The sequence below is a fragment of the Talpa occidentalis genome, unplaced genomic scaffold, assembly GCF_014898055.3.
Source record: "Talpa occidentalis isolate TD23 unplaced genomic scaffold, MPIMG_talOcc4v2.1 talOcc4.17, whole genome shotgun sequence".
Lineage (NCBI taxonomy): Eukaryota > Metazoa > Chordata > Mammalia > Eulipotyphla > Talpidae > Talpa > Talpa occidentalis.
In genome coordinates, this window is record NW_023601754.1 from 3,402,963 (window position 1) to 3,418,907 (window position 15,945).

The 15,945-nt window shown below is 48.4% G+C and overlaps 1 long non-coding RNA gene across 1 annotated transcript in view; it reads left to right on the plus strand.

The window, feature by feature from the left end:
- The first annotated feature begins 1,915 nt into the window (after nucleotides 1-1,915).
- Nucleotides 1,916-15,945, plus strand: part of LOC119248891 (uncharacterized) — a 49,977-nt gene continuing 35,947 nt past the window's right edge. The window contains exons 1-2 of the long non-coding RNA XR_005125999.2: nucleotides 1,916-1,956; nucleotides 3,079-3,193. This is a non-coding gene — a long non-coding RNA (uncharacterized LOC119248891). The remainder of the gene's footprint in view (nucleotides 1,957-3,078; nucleotides 3,194-15,945) is intronic.

Below are 15,945 nucleotides of genomic sequence, written 5' to 3' on the forward strand. Positions count from 1 at the left end.
CACAGTGCTCTTATTTTCACAGAACTCTTGGATCTAGCATTTTTGCACTCCGTTTGGGAAATGACTGTTCTAAATGAAGTAGATTTTTTACAGATTGAAGTGGCTGAAAGCAGAGTCCAAATGACAGATACCTTATGTTCCTTGGATAACGAGTTCTTCCATGGAAATCAGAAATTAAACACTGTGACACAGCCTGCATGACACAGCCCAGGCCTGAGCCAGGAGGGGCTCAGTGGAGCGGGGCAGAGGACCCCAGCTTCTGTCACCTGCTCGGTCCCCAGATCCTCAGTGTTTCCCAGTTCATTTCTCTGGCCTGGGAATAACTGACTCTGGAATTTTAATTCGCGTCTAGCATGAAAACCTCCCAGCAATGCCAACAAGCTATCATACTACAACCACCTGGACAATTATTAGAGATGAACTGCTGTGTATTACATGAAAGACCAAAGCCCCTCTCTCGCGCACAGCCCAGCATCCAGCAGGCAGGCTGTGATGTTCAGCAGCTCGGCGGCCGTGTTGCAATTGAATTACAAGAGGCAAACAGCTCTGTGCTGATTTCATAATTATCATGATCTACTATTATGATCCATCACCAACAGAGCAGTTGGTGAAGCCACCATAAATCACCATTATTTATACTGCAACAAATCACAAGGAAGTATCATCAAGAATCATAATTCACACTTCAGATCATAATTACCTGCATGTGACGGCCTAGGTATGCTATGTCAGGAAGGAAGCTCGAGAGGAGAAAACAAAATCGTTGGCTGCTCCGTCCTGAAGGCTTGGCTTCACGAAGCCAGCTGAATTTAAGTTTGCAAATGAGAAGAGAAGCCAAGGAATGCCCCAGGGCCTCCCACCCCACACCCACATGCAGGGCCTGTCCTGAGACCTTAGAGCACACGCAAAGCAGGCACCTTCTAGGGTCCACCTTTGGCATGGACGCTGGCTGACCTTACGACCTCTTGGTTTGCCACCACGTCCTGCGAAAACCAGCTAAAGAAACTCGGGGTGCTTATGGTAGAGGAAACAGGACCCCCAGGAAGGAAATTCTAGGACCGTTGTCACAGACCCGTGCTGCTTCCCCAGGAGTTGAGCTCCGGCCTGTGGGGCTCTGGGGGCCTGGCCAGTCCCGTGCTGTAGACCAGACCACAGCTCGAAAACGGGGCTAATGCAAGCAGTGCCCGGGCTGGGGGTGGTCACTGCGGGTCCTCAGGCTGCAACAAAGCGGGGTGCACTGTCAAGCGGGAGACTGGGGAAAGACAAGAGCTTCTCAGGCCACCCACCAGAGCCGGCTGTCTCACCCCCGCGGCTGGCCGCGGCGTCCAGCGTCCCAAGCGAGGGCCACTCGTGCAGGACGGCGCGGCCCGCGTGGAGGGCCCGGGGCGGCTGGGGGCGGCCAGCGGTGGCTGGACCAAGACCCAGCTCGGGGCGGGCAGCGCCGGGGCCCGCAGCCCTGCAGGCGGCAGGGTCGGCTGTCAGAGGCGGCCGGACGCAGGTCAGCAGCGCCCAGCGCGCCCGAGTGCGGGCGGGAGTGTCCACGGGCGCAGCGCAGGGCGCGGGGAGGCTGCGGCCGCGCGACCAGCTCCAAGGAGCCGGCACCCCAGGCCTGAGGCTCAGGCGGGAATGACCCCCAGTGCCCAGCTAGGCCTCGGGCCCCGCCTCGCAGGCCTCATTGGCACTGGCGAGTCCTGCTGCCCCATTGGTGCCCCGCGCTCCAATCAAGCCAGTCCTAGCCACGCGCGCACCCCACTGGGCCGGGCCTGCGCGCTGGGCGCCCAGGAGCGGCCGCGAAGCCTCGGGCCTTGCGCAGCCCGCCAGGCCGGACCCAGGCGCGTTTCTGCGCCCCGAGATGCTGCAGCTCCCGGGCTGGCCTCAGGCTGCAGGCCGCAGCCCTGCAACCCACCCGCCGGGCCCTGTGGCTCCTGATTCAGCTCCAGGTAGAAGCTGGACCAGGTGAGCACGTCCGAGTATTTGCAGCCCTGCGAGTATTAGGGGCCGGAATTGCCATGTTGGAATCTGAGGCCTAAGGACCCGGCACTGCTGAGCCCGCCTTTATTCAAAATGGTGATTGCTGTGGTTCATTTTGATTTTTTAAATATGGCATTAAATAGTATTTAATGTTATTACATATCACACTAAAGTATTGTTAAAACATTGGTGAGGGGTTTGGGGGTTTATTTTTTACTGTTGTTTGTTTTTGCTTTTTTTTTTTTTTGGTGGCTCACTACATTTTATACCCTAGAAAATGCGTCCGCTGCTCATTCTGCTCCTATCCTGTGTGCTTTTTTCTCCATGATCCTGTGAGGCAGATAGTTACCCCCATTTTAGGGATAAGAATCTGAAGGTCAGTAACTGGATCAAGTTATGTTCTGAGCAGACCCGAAAGCCCACTGGGAGTAAGAAGAGCTTAGTGCTTCTATTATCTTTTCCTTTATTCACAGTCTACGCTCTAGAGATGACTAAGGAGGCTGAATTAGACTGAGTTCCAGTTCAGAGGCAGAAACCTAGAGTCACAATTTGGTGTAACAAAAAGGAGATTGGCCTTGTGTCCAGTTTTTATTTACTTTCAAGCAGGAACTCTTATCAAAGGGTCTACAAAAAGTCAGTTGCCTTTATGAGGTCCACAGACTCCCCCAAAATTATATGAAGAGGTGTGTGTGTGTGTGTGTGTGTGTGTGCGTGTGCGTGTGTGTGTTTCTGGACAGAGGAACTAAAGGTTTGATCCATTCTCAAAAGGATCCTTGATCCCCAAAAGTTTAGAAGCTCTGATTTCCGAGCACTTGAGTAACTTGTACTATAAAGTCGTATAGTAAATGATGCATAATGACCTATTAATTGTATCTCTGTCACAACCAAGGAGTCTCCATGACAACAGCAGGCAGTTCTTGGAAGCAGAGGTCCGAGAGAATCCTGGCTTCATCTTGTCCCTCTGTAGATGCCTGTTCAGCATGATTTTTTAAATGGCTCCCCTCAAAGACCTTTCTAGGCCAGCTAGTCCCAAGCTCAACCCCACTTTAATTCTGACAAAGGTGAGGCTTAGGAAAAGGGTGTGACCTATTTCCTTTCCCCCAGCAGGTTGGGTTAAAGCTACAGTCCAACTCCTGAGCCCCCTTCTCCACGGAGCACCTGGCTTGTTTCACGGGCACACCTAGAACCCTCACCTGGCCAACTGCCCAAACTGCACGTTCAGGTAAGGGCCAAACCCTTGGGACACAGAGCCAGTGCGTCACATCCCTTAGCTCCAGGTCACATGAGATGCAAACCCCACCCTTTGGATGCTCTCCAGTGGGAACAAAAGAGAACATAGCTAGAGACTTCTGCACCAAGCCAGGAACTCCTGTCAGTTTGGGATTCAGAATTAACTTCTGTGTATTGATGCCATTCTCAGAATCTTCTGACTTCTTTCTCAGACCTAATTTCTAAAGAATTTTTCTCTGAAGCCAAATCCTTTCAGTGGTGATTACTCTTCAAAAATTAAGAAAAATCTGGCTTTGGATGAGTCACGTGGGGCCTGGTGTCAAAGATGGTAAATGATCCCCTTTGGAAAGCAGATGGCTTTGTAGCATACTTTTCCAATACCTAAATTAGGGAAAGCAAAGAGAAATGGTGTGAGGATGGGTCACTGGGTACATAAAGAGGTCTCAGACCTCAAAGAAGAAAAAGGATTTAACAGGGTAATAAAAAAATCAAACAAGATCATTAATAAACCTAAACAAATTTAAAGTGAAGGCTCTTACACAGTGGCCTGTTGTGTGTTGGGAATCAGAAATGATGTTCAGCACCTCATAGGAGGTACAGAGAAATAAGAAGTAGCTGCTGCCCTCAGGGAGGTTACAGTCTGGTTAGCAAACTAAGCACAAAATATAGCAATGACCCGTGCAAGATAGTCCATCCCCACGGAGTGGACAGCTGCCGGTGTGAGTGGGTCAGCAGTGGTGGTGAGGCTTCCATTTAAATGAGCACCAGCTATGATCTGGGAGGAAGGTATTTACACTCCCCTCCCTGAAGTTCCTGCACCCCAGCATTCCATTGCAGTCAGGTGTGTCCTTCAGCTTTACACTAATTCCAGATGACCCACTCACCATAGCCAAAGGACACAGGTGCCAGGTAAGGACATGCTGCTGGGTGGGACTAGGTAGAAAGTGCACACGCTGGTCCCCCTTATGGCTGGAACCTTCTTCCAGCCCCTGGAAGTTTTCTCCCACTCTGACCGCTCTATTCTAATATCCACACCCTTCCAAAGGGGTCCTCTGGGTGCTTTGCAGGTTATCATACGCGTCCCGGCCACTCCATCTCTGCCGCACGCCCGAGACCCCCGGCTAACGGGGAGCCCCGCGCAGGCACAAATGAGTCCAGTTCATGTTCCTGATCATTGATCCACCATCAATTTTTTCCAAGCCCGGGGCATGCGATTATCTGCGAAGCTGACTTACAAGATAAAATCCCCAGGCCTCTCCCTTCCCCACACCCCCCCACAAGCAGACATTGATTTTACACAGAGTGTGCATGGCTTTGATGGTGTTATTGCAATCAACATGAAAAATACCTCCACAGTGCTTATCCCGACGTCTCAGTTGTTTTGCCTCATAGCACAAGTGATTGTTTAAAGAGGCTTGACACTGTTGGAGTCTTTTGTTTTATGGATTTTGCAAAGCATTGCTCTTTGTCTCCTGGGCAGGCAGAGGAGAGAGCTCTTTTTTCAAGGCAGTGGGCAGTGCTTTTAGAAAATAGGATCTAAGGTGAGCTGAGGCTGAGTCTGGGAGTCCCTTCAGCGCCCACATTTACTCGGCAATGGCTGCTGGACAGGCGGCACTGAATGGGCCTGGGCCTTTCACTGACCCCAGGCCCTTTCTTTCCCCAGCTGTTCTCTGCAATGTTCTGCCATGCTTGCTCCTTGCTGAGCCTGAGCAACTAAATGGGCTTGTGCTGCCTCTTCTCATGCCTTCCTTTCCCCCGGTTCACATCCGATCCCAGCAAAATCCAGCAAGGAAACTTGGCACACACCACGCGCTGGCTCACCCCGCCCCCCCGCCCCCCACTCAGGGAAGAGCCAGAGGCCCAGGCCCTCTCCAGCTCCTCTTCCTCTGCCTGTAAATAACACGTCACTGGTACCCTACCCTGTGTGTCCACCCCTCCCGACAGAAGGGAACCCCAAAAGTAGGACCAAAGGGTGCTTCAGCATCGTGTGTGTGTGTGTGTGTGTGTGTGTGTGTGTGTGTGTGAGAGAGAGAGAGAGAGAGAGAGAGAGATAGCCACACTTGCTAAGGCGTACCAGTGAAGACTTTACCCGAGGGGGAGAGGGTTGCTCGGCCGGTGTCAGCCATGCAATGGGATTTTGCGGTGGGGGCAGGTTGGCCAGGACTCTGAATGTCATGTGGGCATGTGGGAATTTACAGCCAAGGAGCAGGGTGGATGGGAAACAGTTGAGGAAGCACCAGGGATGAGGGGGTTCCTGAATGAACTATGCTAATGGAGCAGGGTGAGCGACACCCCATCGGAGCCATAGAGGAGGAGGAACCATGTGGATATTAGGGTGATCACGTACCTAGAACTGGGGGGGATGGGGTTCTGGTTAGACTGACTTAACAGGGTTCTTTCTAAAACTGGACTTTACAAGGATGTGCATGAGGGTCTCTGAGAAGGTTCAGGAGTCTGACTAAGGTTTGGTCATACAATCAAAAAGTGTGTAATTATTACACTTTTGAGATCTCTGACCTTTAGGGAATATCAATGAGCCCCTCTGGTTCTAATATTCTGTACAAAGCCCAATATAGAAATAATTTTGTGTACAAAATACTTTATGATCGGGGCCTCCCTGGTGGTGCAAGGGGTTAAGTCAAAGCACTATGAAGCTGTCCGCAGCCTCTGCAGCACCAGTTCTATCCCAGGCCAGGGAGTCAACCCACAGGGCGCAGCAGAACTCTCCTGCCTCCCCGCTGCCCCCCTCAGCAGTGTATTTCAGTGGATCTGCCTGTTCTGCTCCCCACTCTGTCTCTGGGGAATCCTCTCGCCCCCTGCACCTCTGGCCTGTACTCCAGCTCTTATATGCATAAATAAATCTTAAAAAAAAAATACTCCATGATCACTAGAAAGCAGACATAGAGAGGGCAAAATTTGACCCTGTAAGGGAGGTAAATAAATATTTTGTCCTTTTAACCTTCAAAATTCTCAGCTGAGGCGAGGCCCCTGTAACAAAAGATCAGTGAACAAGAGAAAATCATGCAAATAATTTACTATACATTTTATGGGGCTGAGGAGCTTTCACGGGAAGTGAAGACCTGCAGGAAGAAGCCTGCATGTTCTCACACTAGGTCTAATGAAGAGTAGAGCATCCCCGGGGAAAAGGAATAGGAGCAAAAGGGGCAGGAACTCGGGGTCAGTTGGGAGCTGAGCAAGGCCTGTTCCTTCCAAGCCTCCATCTTCAGAGATGAGGCTGCTTCTTCCCCGGGCGCTTATCATCTGCTCTAGGGAAGGTCCTTCTGCACCTGGCACTTCTCAGATTCCTCCAAGTTAATCCAGTCGACTGCAGCGCTGGATCCTGGGTAGCATTTTCTGAACCCTGAACCCCGTCAACCTGTTCCTCCTTCACATTGCCTATAGCCATATAACCCGCACCCCAAAATAGGGGGCATCTGGGAAAACCTGAATTTAAAGTGGACCTTACTAAGAAGGCAGCCAGGGGCCAGCAGCATTGATGTTTTTGTTCCAGGGCAGAGTGAGGGGCACCCCAGGGCCCCCAAACTTGCCCACTCTATATAGGTTCTGCCATCCGCTGCATCAAGACAAAACATCCTCTAGACCTTTAATGGAAAGTGTGCAACAAAGAGAAGAGAAAGAATATGGTTTTCAAATAAGCAACCTAAGTTGCCCATCCCCTGCTGCGCACATGCCCAGCCAAACAGGGTTGGCCCAAAGCAAGACCCAAAAGCTTGTCAGAGTCCAAGGCCTCTCCTGGTGGGGACGCATGGGACAGGGGCAGAGGAGGCCAGGCACGCCTGGGTCAGAAGGAGCAAAATCAAAATGAGAGCTGCCATTGTTAACCACACGCCCCCCCTCCCCCAGGTCCCACCCACGTCCGTGTCACCCAGTCCAGGACCAAGAAGCAAGTGCAGCTTCTTCACATGTCTCTGCTCTGTGTGCCTCCTCCAGGTCTCCTCCTGCCTCTCCATCCTGCCTCCTTCCCTCTCCAGCTTTTCTCTCCAGCTTCTTCTCTCTGCTCTGCTCCACCCTCCTTTGGGTGGGGCTGGAAACTGGGATCCTTTTCCCCGGGGACCACCCTGTTTCATTTTTCAGGATCCCTTCTCTCCATTGTCCCGTGTCCTCTGGCCCAGCCCCTCAGTGGTTCGCTCAGAGCTTGCTTAGCACCTGCATCTACCAGGGCAGGCAAACATGCAGGCCTCTCCCTTCCTTGAGCCTCTGAGGAGAACTGGAGCCCCCTGACTTATTTCTGTAGCCTGTGCCTTTGACAGCAGGCCACTCTGACAGCCCCAGCTCCGCCAAGCTCGTGCCCCAAGCCCTGTGACCCCACCCCTGTTTTATTAATAGGGCACCTAATGAGAAGTACCAGCCTGAGTGGCAGCTCCAGAGACACTTGTCGCCTAAAATGTGATATTTGCTCACAGGGGGATTTTGCAGTGGGATAGTTTATAATCTTAAATTTAAATCCTTACTGAATTTCAGAGGTTCCAGTATCAAAATCCTTTTAGGATTCTTCAAAGTGTGTAATCTGTTTAGGATTTAAAAAAAAAAAAATTCCCTGGTCCATTCTTTTTCCAAAAATAGGCTTGCTACACTTTTAACTGCCTTGGGAAGAAAGCAACGCCTTCTTCAAAAAATTAGTTTTGTTGTTTATTTGGCTTAAGGGGCAACTGTTTCTAAGACACCCAATGAAATATTCTTACCGAAATAAAGTGAAACTTTTTCAGGGACTGCAGATAAACCCAGAAGAAACATTCATTTTAAAAGGGATTAAGGGGAGAGAGAAACAAGAAGCTATGTTCAGGAACAGAACTAGAAGTGCACAGAAAAGAAAAACCCACTCTCTCCTCTCTCCTCTCCCTGCAATCCTAGGAGAGAGCTGGCTGGTTGCTCGTTATAATTAAAATTAGAGGGTGGGGAATAAGGGTTCCCTGGAGTCCAGGAGACTTGAATGAAAGAGAGGGAGGGGGCCTGGGGAGGGCAGAGAGGGAAGCAGAAGGGAGGTTGAGTCCAGGGGAGGCTGAAGGTGTGGTCCAAGCTCTGCTCTCTAGCAAGCTTTATACTGGGGTGCACCTGGGTCCTTTCTGAGGGTTGAATAAAGGTTGATGTTGTAAAGGGGCCCCCACAGAAGTCTGCAGGTAGAGGTTGCTCAGAAGGGCAGAACCTCATGGACAAATTTTTCCATGTGATTTTCATTCCATTTTCATCATCTGTTATAACATAAAATTTCATCAACTGTAAATGTCAGTTCTTCCCTTTATTATTTGCTAATGTCATAAAAATCTGAATTGTTTGCTTTGTTAAAGGGCTTGCTGGCCATTGACTTTTCCTTATTTGTACTTTACTACCCCAAATGTGTGGGGTTTATTTATTTTTTTTGAAAAGAATAACATCCCTTTTGAAATGGGATTTAAATAACAGAGCAAGGTTTGCCATTATCATAAATGTATAAAGTGCTTTGTGAGTAATAAAATGGATCATGGATTCAGGATAATTCAAACTGAAATGTTATGTTCAGTATCAAGATTAGATTACGTTAATGCAGTTCATTTTAAATGGTTTAAAGGCCATCAGATGCATGTGAAAAGAATCTGTATCATAACTTAGAATAAATAGACTGAGACATTTGTTTATAATGTCAGTGCTAAACAAATCTATTACTACATTTCTGCATGTAGCGTTATATTACCACTGCTATTAAACAAACAGAGCATGAAGATAAATTATAGCTTTAATTATAAACATTACCTTTGCGTATTTATTAATTTAAAATGGAACAATGTTCAATAACCTTAGGTTATTTATATCAGCTAACATTTTAATTAACTTTGTTGTATTTATGCGTCTTGGTAATTGTTGCTACCAGGCACATGGAGTTCCTTGAATAATGGAGACAATCGAACCTATCCCTGTGCATATTACCCATTAATGGGATGGGAACATTGTAACTCCTGCCAGATAGTCAGACTCAGCTGCTCAGGCTCCCTGGGTGCAGAGCCTCTGGCTCCAAAATTTGTCTCTCTCCTTGGAAACCACCAAGGGAGCACCTGGAATTCCTGGGCACACTGGAGAAAGGTGGCAGAGAACCGCCAGTTATCTTGTGAATTGCAGAAGCAACGTCTTTCAAAAAGGTTGGGCAGGAGGAGCTGAGCTATATCCTTAGGTCCTGGTGCTCCATGGAATACACCCATCACAGCCCATCACAGCCCCGGACCTGTCAGCAGGCAGACAGGAGGGCGATCATGGTTCTTTGTTTCATAATCAACTTCCTTTTTCATAAGAAAAGGTTGATGGGAAATCCTGTCTTAGTCTTTGCTGGAGTTGTACTAAAGATCAGCATATAGGGGCCTCCCTGGGGGCATAGGGGTTAAATTTCAGTGCTATCACCCCTATGGCCTGAGTTCCATCCCAGGCCAGGGAGCTACCCACATGGCACAGCAGACCTCTCCTGTCTCGCTCGCTGCTCCCCTCAGCAGTGGATTTCAGTAGATCCATCTGTTCTGCTCCCTGCTCTGTCTCTGGTGAATCCTCTCATTCCCTACATCTCTTGTCTACACCCCAGCTATTGTATGCATGAATAAATAAAATGAAATGAAAAAAAGGACCAGGGCGATGGACATCACAGGATCAGCTCCAGTAGACCCAGGAATTTGACCTTCCTGTTGTGAAGCCGTTCTTTGTGGGGTTGGCCGGGGTGTGGGCAGTGCAGCCTGGGCTCAGGGTAGTCACTTCTGTGAGGAAGTCCAGGTGCCCTGGCCTGACTCAGGCTGCAGCTGTTCTGTGTTGAGTCTCAGATTCCAGCCCGTAGTGTCCAGTGCACCCCAGGCCCTGCTGGCCTCCAGCGGTGCATGCTTTGTCCCAGGGGCCTGCTCGTGCACTGCCTCATCCAGAGCAGGAACTTGTCTCAGGAGCCCCAAGTCAGTGTGTCTGTGGGGCTCTGCACAGCAGCGCCTCCTCCGCCTGTGGGTTGCGGTGCCCCTTGATTACTCTAAATAGAGTCCGCTCGTTTTTCTCACCCCTTCTGTCTCTGCTGAGCTGAAGCTTCTGTTGTACAGAGTGGCAGTGAGTTTCTCCCTCGGGGTTTTTGGCTTAGTTTTGCATCAGTTGCATGTTTGGAGGCGGTGAGCCAAGTGTCTTCACTCTGCCCCCAGCTTGCTAGACTCGTGTCCATTAGCTTTGCCTGGCTTCACCCAGAGGGAGAGCCAGGGGAGATGGAAGGGTAGGGAAAGGGAAGTCCTGGCACTTGCTGCCTCTTCTGTTTATAGCGGCTTCTCCAAAGGTGCTGGCATCTCTCTCTGTGGCTCCATCCACCCCCTGCCATGCCTTCCCTGGGCAGCCTGAGCCCTGGGGCTGTGCTGCAGCCACCTGCCCCCACTAAGCCTCTACCCTGCAGGGGTGGGGGGAGTTTTCTCTTGTTGCTCTTCTGGGTCACCTCACCCCCTGTTGGCTTCACAGCTTTCCCAAACCTTTTCTAATCAGTTGCCTCTTGAAATGCTTTGGTTGAACTACCTGGCAATGCTTGTATTTTCTAAGCGGAGCTCGAGTATCACTTTCTCATTACTGAGCAAGAAGGGAAGGACTAAGAATGTCAGTTGGGGACTCCCCAGGGACCTCAAGGTTAAGTCTCAGCACTCCCAGCCAGGGAGCTACCCACAGGGCACAGCAGACCTCTCCTGCCTCCCCACTGCTCCCCTCAGCAGTGGATTTCAGTAAATCCTCTCACATCCCCGCACCTCTGCCTACACCCCAGTTCTTTTACACAAAGATAAATAAAATATTTTTTAAAAAAGAATGTCAACTGGGGAGCCCCAGCATTCAAGGCTTAGACAGAGGGAAGGAGTGCAGGGAGGGAATGGAAAAGGAGCTACCAGGAAAACAGGAAACTGCAGTCAGTTGTTCCACGGATCCCTCCTCTTCCCCTTCACAAATTTGTATTTTCATGGGTGGCTCCAAGAAACACAATGTTGAGAGTCAAAGGCGTACATGGCAGGGAAAAGTTTGGGGGAAGCCTCTCGAACGCCTTCCTAGGAGCGCTGCAGTTCCCCAGCTCTCAGGCAGAACAGGGACCCTCCGCCAGACATAGCATTTAACTCACTGGCTGGGCCGGGCTGTGTTTATAATCTTAATAACATACCTGCTTCATCAAGTCAGCCCTAGTGCCTTAGCTATCATTTAATTGCCTGTGGTTTATATCTTACATATTCAGTGGTTATGTGATTGAAAACTTAACGACGGAGCCACTTAAGCAAAAAAGAAGACAAATATTAACACACGTTGCATGAGAAACTCAGATTAAATAGAGCAATTTCGCATTTACAACATCAGATGTTCCCCCCCAAACTCCTGAATAAAGATGGGCATGCACGCGGGGGAGGCTTCTCTCTAACCTGTGCTTAACTGGGCGTTTTTCCTCCATCAATAGATCTACATACCAGTGTTTATAAAATCCTCTAACTAAACGTGCCTCATTAACCTATATTTATCTGCCTTGAGTCCCGGGCAATCCCTGATGTTTCTGGAATTGATTATCTCCCTCCAGGTGAGCCTTAGAGAACCCTGGGCTGAGCAGACCTGAATGGATCTGTTGACATTTCCAAAGGATTTTAAATTCCAATCCCTCTTCCCTGACCACTGGTCTCCATCCATTTTACTTGTTCCGGTGGGAGTTTCAAAGCGCTTTGTCTTTGCCCCCAAGCAAAAACTGTGACCTAAACAGGGACCTTTGACCTCCCCGGGGCTGCCCTGCAGCTTGGGCCGCCTATCAAAGCATGTGGTGGTCTCAGTGACAGGCGACACTCAGCGCCGTCAGGAAGTGAGTCAAAATTAATTGTGCTTTCAGGAGCTCTGTGATGTGACACTGACGGGTGAGGCGCAGCCCATGGAAGGCAGGGTCACGGGACACCCACGGGCTCAGTCACAGCTGCCCCGTTTCGCGGGCAGTGCCCACAGCTGGATGCTCCTTGAGGGCAGGTCCATTCTGCTCTGGTGCTCCCAGACCCTGGCCCATCATCAGTGCTCAAAAACTATTCATTGAAGAGCTGCCAATTGAATGCATTGAAAATGTTAAACTAACATGGACCACAGACTTTCAAATCTGAGACTTCAGAATCGCCTAGGTTCCTGCCTTCCCTTTAGAGGCAAATGCAGAATCACCACCAACCTCGGGATCAGACAGTCCACTCCACGTGAAAACATGGCTGAGTCAATAACGTAACTTCCCTAAGACTCAGTTTCCCGTCTCTGAAATGGGGATAATAATGGTAGTTATGTTAGAGGGTTATTGCCAAAGTTGGGAGAGCAGCCAGCTCTTGATGGGTGTTAATTATTTTTGCTTAGATCAGGGAATTTGGTTTAGTTGTAGATTTTAAAAATATACAGCTTTCTGTTTCCTGACAAACCGTGATGGAGATCTCATTAATGTCAATCTGATTGAAGTTGAATTTCCCTGATGCACACTGGTGGGGATGGAAGGCCACAGAACCCTTCGATTTCCTTCTTCTCCCCTGCTATGGCCTCAGTCATCTCCAAAAACAGAAAACCTGAGTTTCTGGAGAAAAAGGAGATACTGAAATGAGCTGGATCACTGCTGTCATCCCACAGGGCACTGAAGCTCCAGGAAGAAAAAATGACCAACTTATGGTGTAGTGCAATTTTCTGACCCAGATGTACTGGATTTTCCTAGCTTGGTCTCCCATTGTTTCTAGAATTTCAGATGGGCAGGGCTTTGAGAGGGAAAACAACTCTGTGTCCTCCCTTATAATATCTCTTGTTGATGCTGGACCAGCTTCTTGGGTTTCTCTATGATTAAGAGTTCTGTGCTACAGAATTCTAGCCAAAAATTGCCTACTGGCAACTTTGGCTCATATGCAGCTGTTATTTCAATATCTATTTTATACCAGATAATCTCCTGAGATGCATAAAGCCAAGGGAGTAAGTAACACCTACATCCAGGTTCAATATGCTGACCTGTCCTTGTCTGGTCTCAGTAGGTATGAACATAAATAAAGATGTGAGAGTCACTGCTCTTCACCCCCAAGTCTGCATCCCAATCCATTGATTGCAGTACACAATGGGAAAAAAATACAAGTGCCAATCTCGCAATAAATCAACTGCACTTCTAACTGTGAGAATGATAGGGGATCAGATAAAATGCAAAAGTAGATGACATGCCCCACAAACTCTGACCAGTGTGCCTGTGTCAAGTCAGGTACCCATGAGCAATGTGGAGCAGAGGGGGACAGTCCACTACTCAACCATCAGGAGTGTGTCAGGGCTACAGATTCACCCAAAGCAATCAGCGGGGCTTCTCCTGTCCCCCTCATGCATATGACACTTGTTATCATTCCTGGATACACAATACACAAGAGCTAGAACAGCATCGACTGGTCTCTCATCTTCCACTGTTTATCATGCGAGGCCATTTTTACAGAAACAGAACTAGGCCCTAACCCTTGTCAAGCTGCTCTAGACTAGCACAGTGTAATTGTGTTCTCCTTTCTCTCTAACTGGAAATTATCTTTTGACAAACTTAGAATTGAACCTCTTCCAGGAAGCCTTCCTGGATCAAGCAAAGGCAATCCGATGGCTATTCAATTTGTTTATCCCAACCCACGACGATGCTTCCCCTAATTCAGATTTTAACATGTTGTGCTATATCCTAGGGATAAAACATGAAGAAGACACAATTTCTGCTCCTAAGGAGGCAAGTTAAAAGGAAAAGCAGATAAATAATTGATTCCCAAGCAAGAGATTGAAAAACTGAGCCAGGGCCGATACGCTCCTGGACTTCAGTCTTAGCGATGTCTTTGGAGACTCGACTCCTCTGGGAAGGGAGCAAAAGCAAAGATAAACAAATGGGACTACATCAGACTAAAAAGCTGCTGCAGAGTGAAAAAAACTATCATCAAAATAGAAAGGCAGCCTACTGAATGAGAGAAGATTGTTGCAAATCATACACCCAACAAGGAAGGGGTTAATACCCAAAATGCCTCAAGAACTAATAAAACCCAACAGCACAACAAAAAGAACCACCTGATTAAAAAAAGAGGCCGAGGTTCTGAATAGACACTCCTCTAGAGAAGACGCCCAGGTGGCCAACAAGCATATGAAAAGATATTTGTCACTCTTATTATTAAGGAAGTGCAAATCAAAACAACAACGAGCTATCAGCTCACACCTGGGGGAATGGCTATTCTCCAAAAGACAAGAAGCAACAAGTCCTAGAGAGAATGTGGAGAGAAGCGAGCTCCCGTACACTCTTGGTAGGAATGTAAATTGGTGCAGTCCTTGCGGAAAGCAGTATGGAGCTGCCTCAAAGAATTGAAAATAGAAACTCCATGTGATCCAGTTTCCCCACTTTAGAGAGAGATGTCCAATGTCCACCCGTGTTTACCGTGTAAGAGCAGCCCTCATGGTTCCTGGTTCTGGGAACGTGCCAGGTCCCCAGCTGCGTGGGATCGGCCGGGGCTGTGCCACAGTGGCTGGCTTGGATGACAAGCCTGGCACAGCTGGGGTTGGTTTAAGAAAAATAAAGAGATTTTTAAAAAGTGGCAGTTTTGAAGACCCAGGGGTCAGGTTTAAACCTAGCTGGCACCATTCAGACACAGCAGAGTGATCGCACCCAGTGCAGCGCCAGTCCAGGCAAGCAGGTTGGACGTACTACCTGGGTTTTGGTTTTAATCCTGGGATGGTTTGGAAAAAGAACCAGGTCCAGGCTACCTCCAGCGCCAGTCAGGTTCAAGCAGCACTAGCATAGCACCAATCAGGTCTTGGGATCAGCTGGTTTGGAAAATGGACCAATCGGGTTTGAAAGGCGGGTTCCTGAAGGGGGATTAAGCTGAGGCTTCAGGGAGACTTGTCCAGAGACGACTCCTGAATCTCTCCTGAGAAGACATTCCATGCCCACCCTCACTGACAGGACCCCTCCGAGACCCCCGAGTCCTTTGTTGGTATCTGTTAGTGTTGCTTATGCTTCCTTTACAGCAATTTAAATGGCTGCTCTTGTATGTTTACTCTTCCCCGATAATATCAGCTTGAGGCTCCCCTCCCAAAAAAAGACAACCCCAAAAGATACTAACTGTATTTTCATTGAAATTGTGTGGAGTATATGGACTAATGCTGATGAGAGTAAATATCAATTCTCATTGAGTAGCGCAGGGCATTGCTAACTCAGATCGCCTCTACCCCAGGAAGTGGCTGTGCTGAGAAACGCCATAAAATTCTTGGAGAGTTCTCACATTTCTGACAGTGATTGAACAAAATTCTTTTAAAATTTAATGCAAATGAACATTTAGGAATAATTTTCTCAGCTAGTTTTTCCTTTTCCTACCCCCAAAGAAAATACAAAATTATCAGTACCCGCACACATGTGCACTGAAAACTATAGTGACAGTCTCCAGAGAACTATATTAGATCGAGTTTAAATTGCTGAAAAATCAAGACAATTCCAAGAAGTGATTGCAGGGATGATTGTTTTCTTCTAAAAATAACAGACAGACAGCAAGGCAATATAAATAAAATTCGTTTCTGTGGTTGTCAAAGGTTTCTTGAAAGGTACGTTTTGACTAAAACAATTTCTTGTATTTATTGCAGGATGTTTACTCATCTTGTTAACGTGGGTTTTTATTATTTTAATGTGTTCTCAAATCGAGGGAAGAACTTCTTTTTTGGTCTTTAAGTTGTATTAATTGACAACAGTTTTACCTCAGTGTACGTGTTTTAGGAGTACAGGTTCACACTCCACAA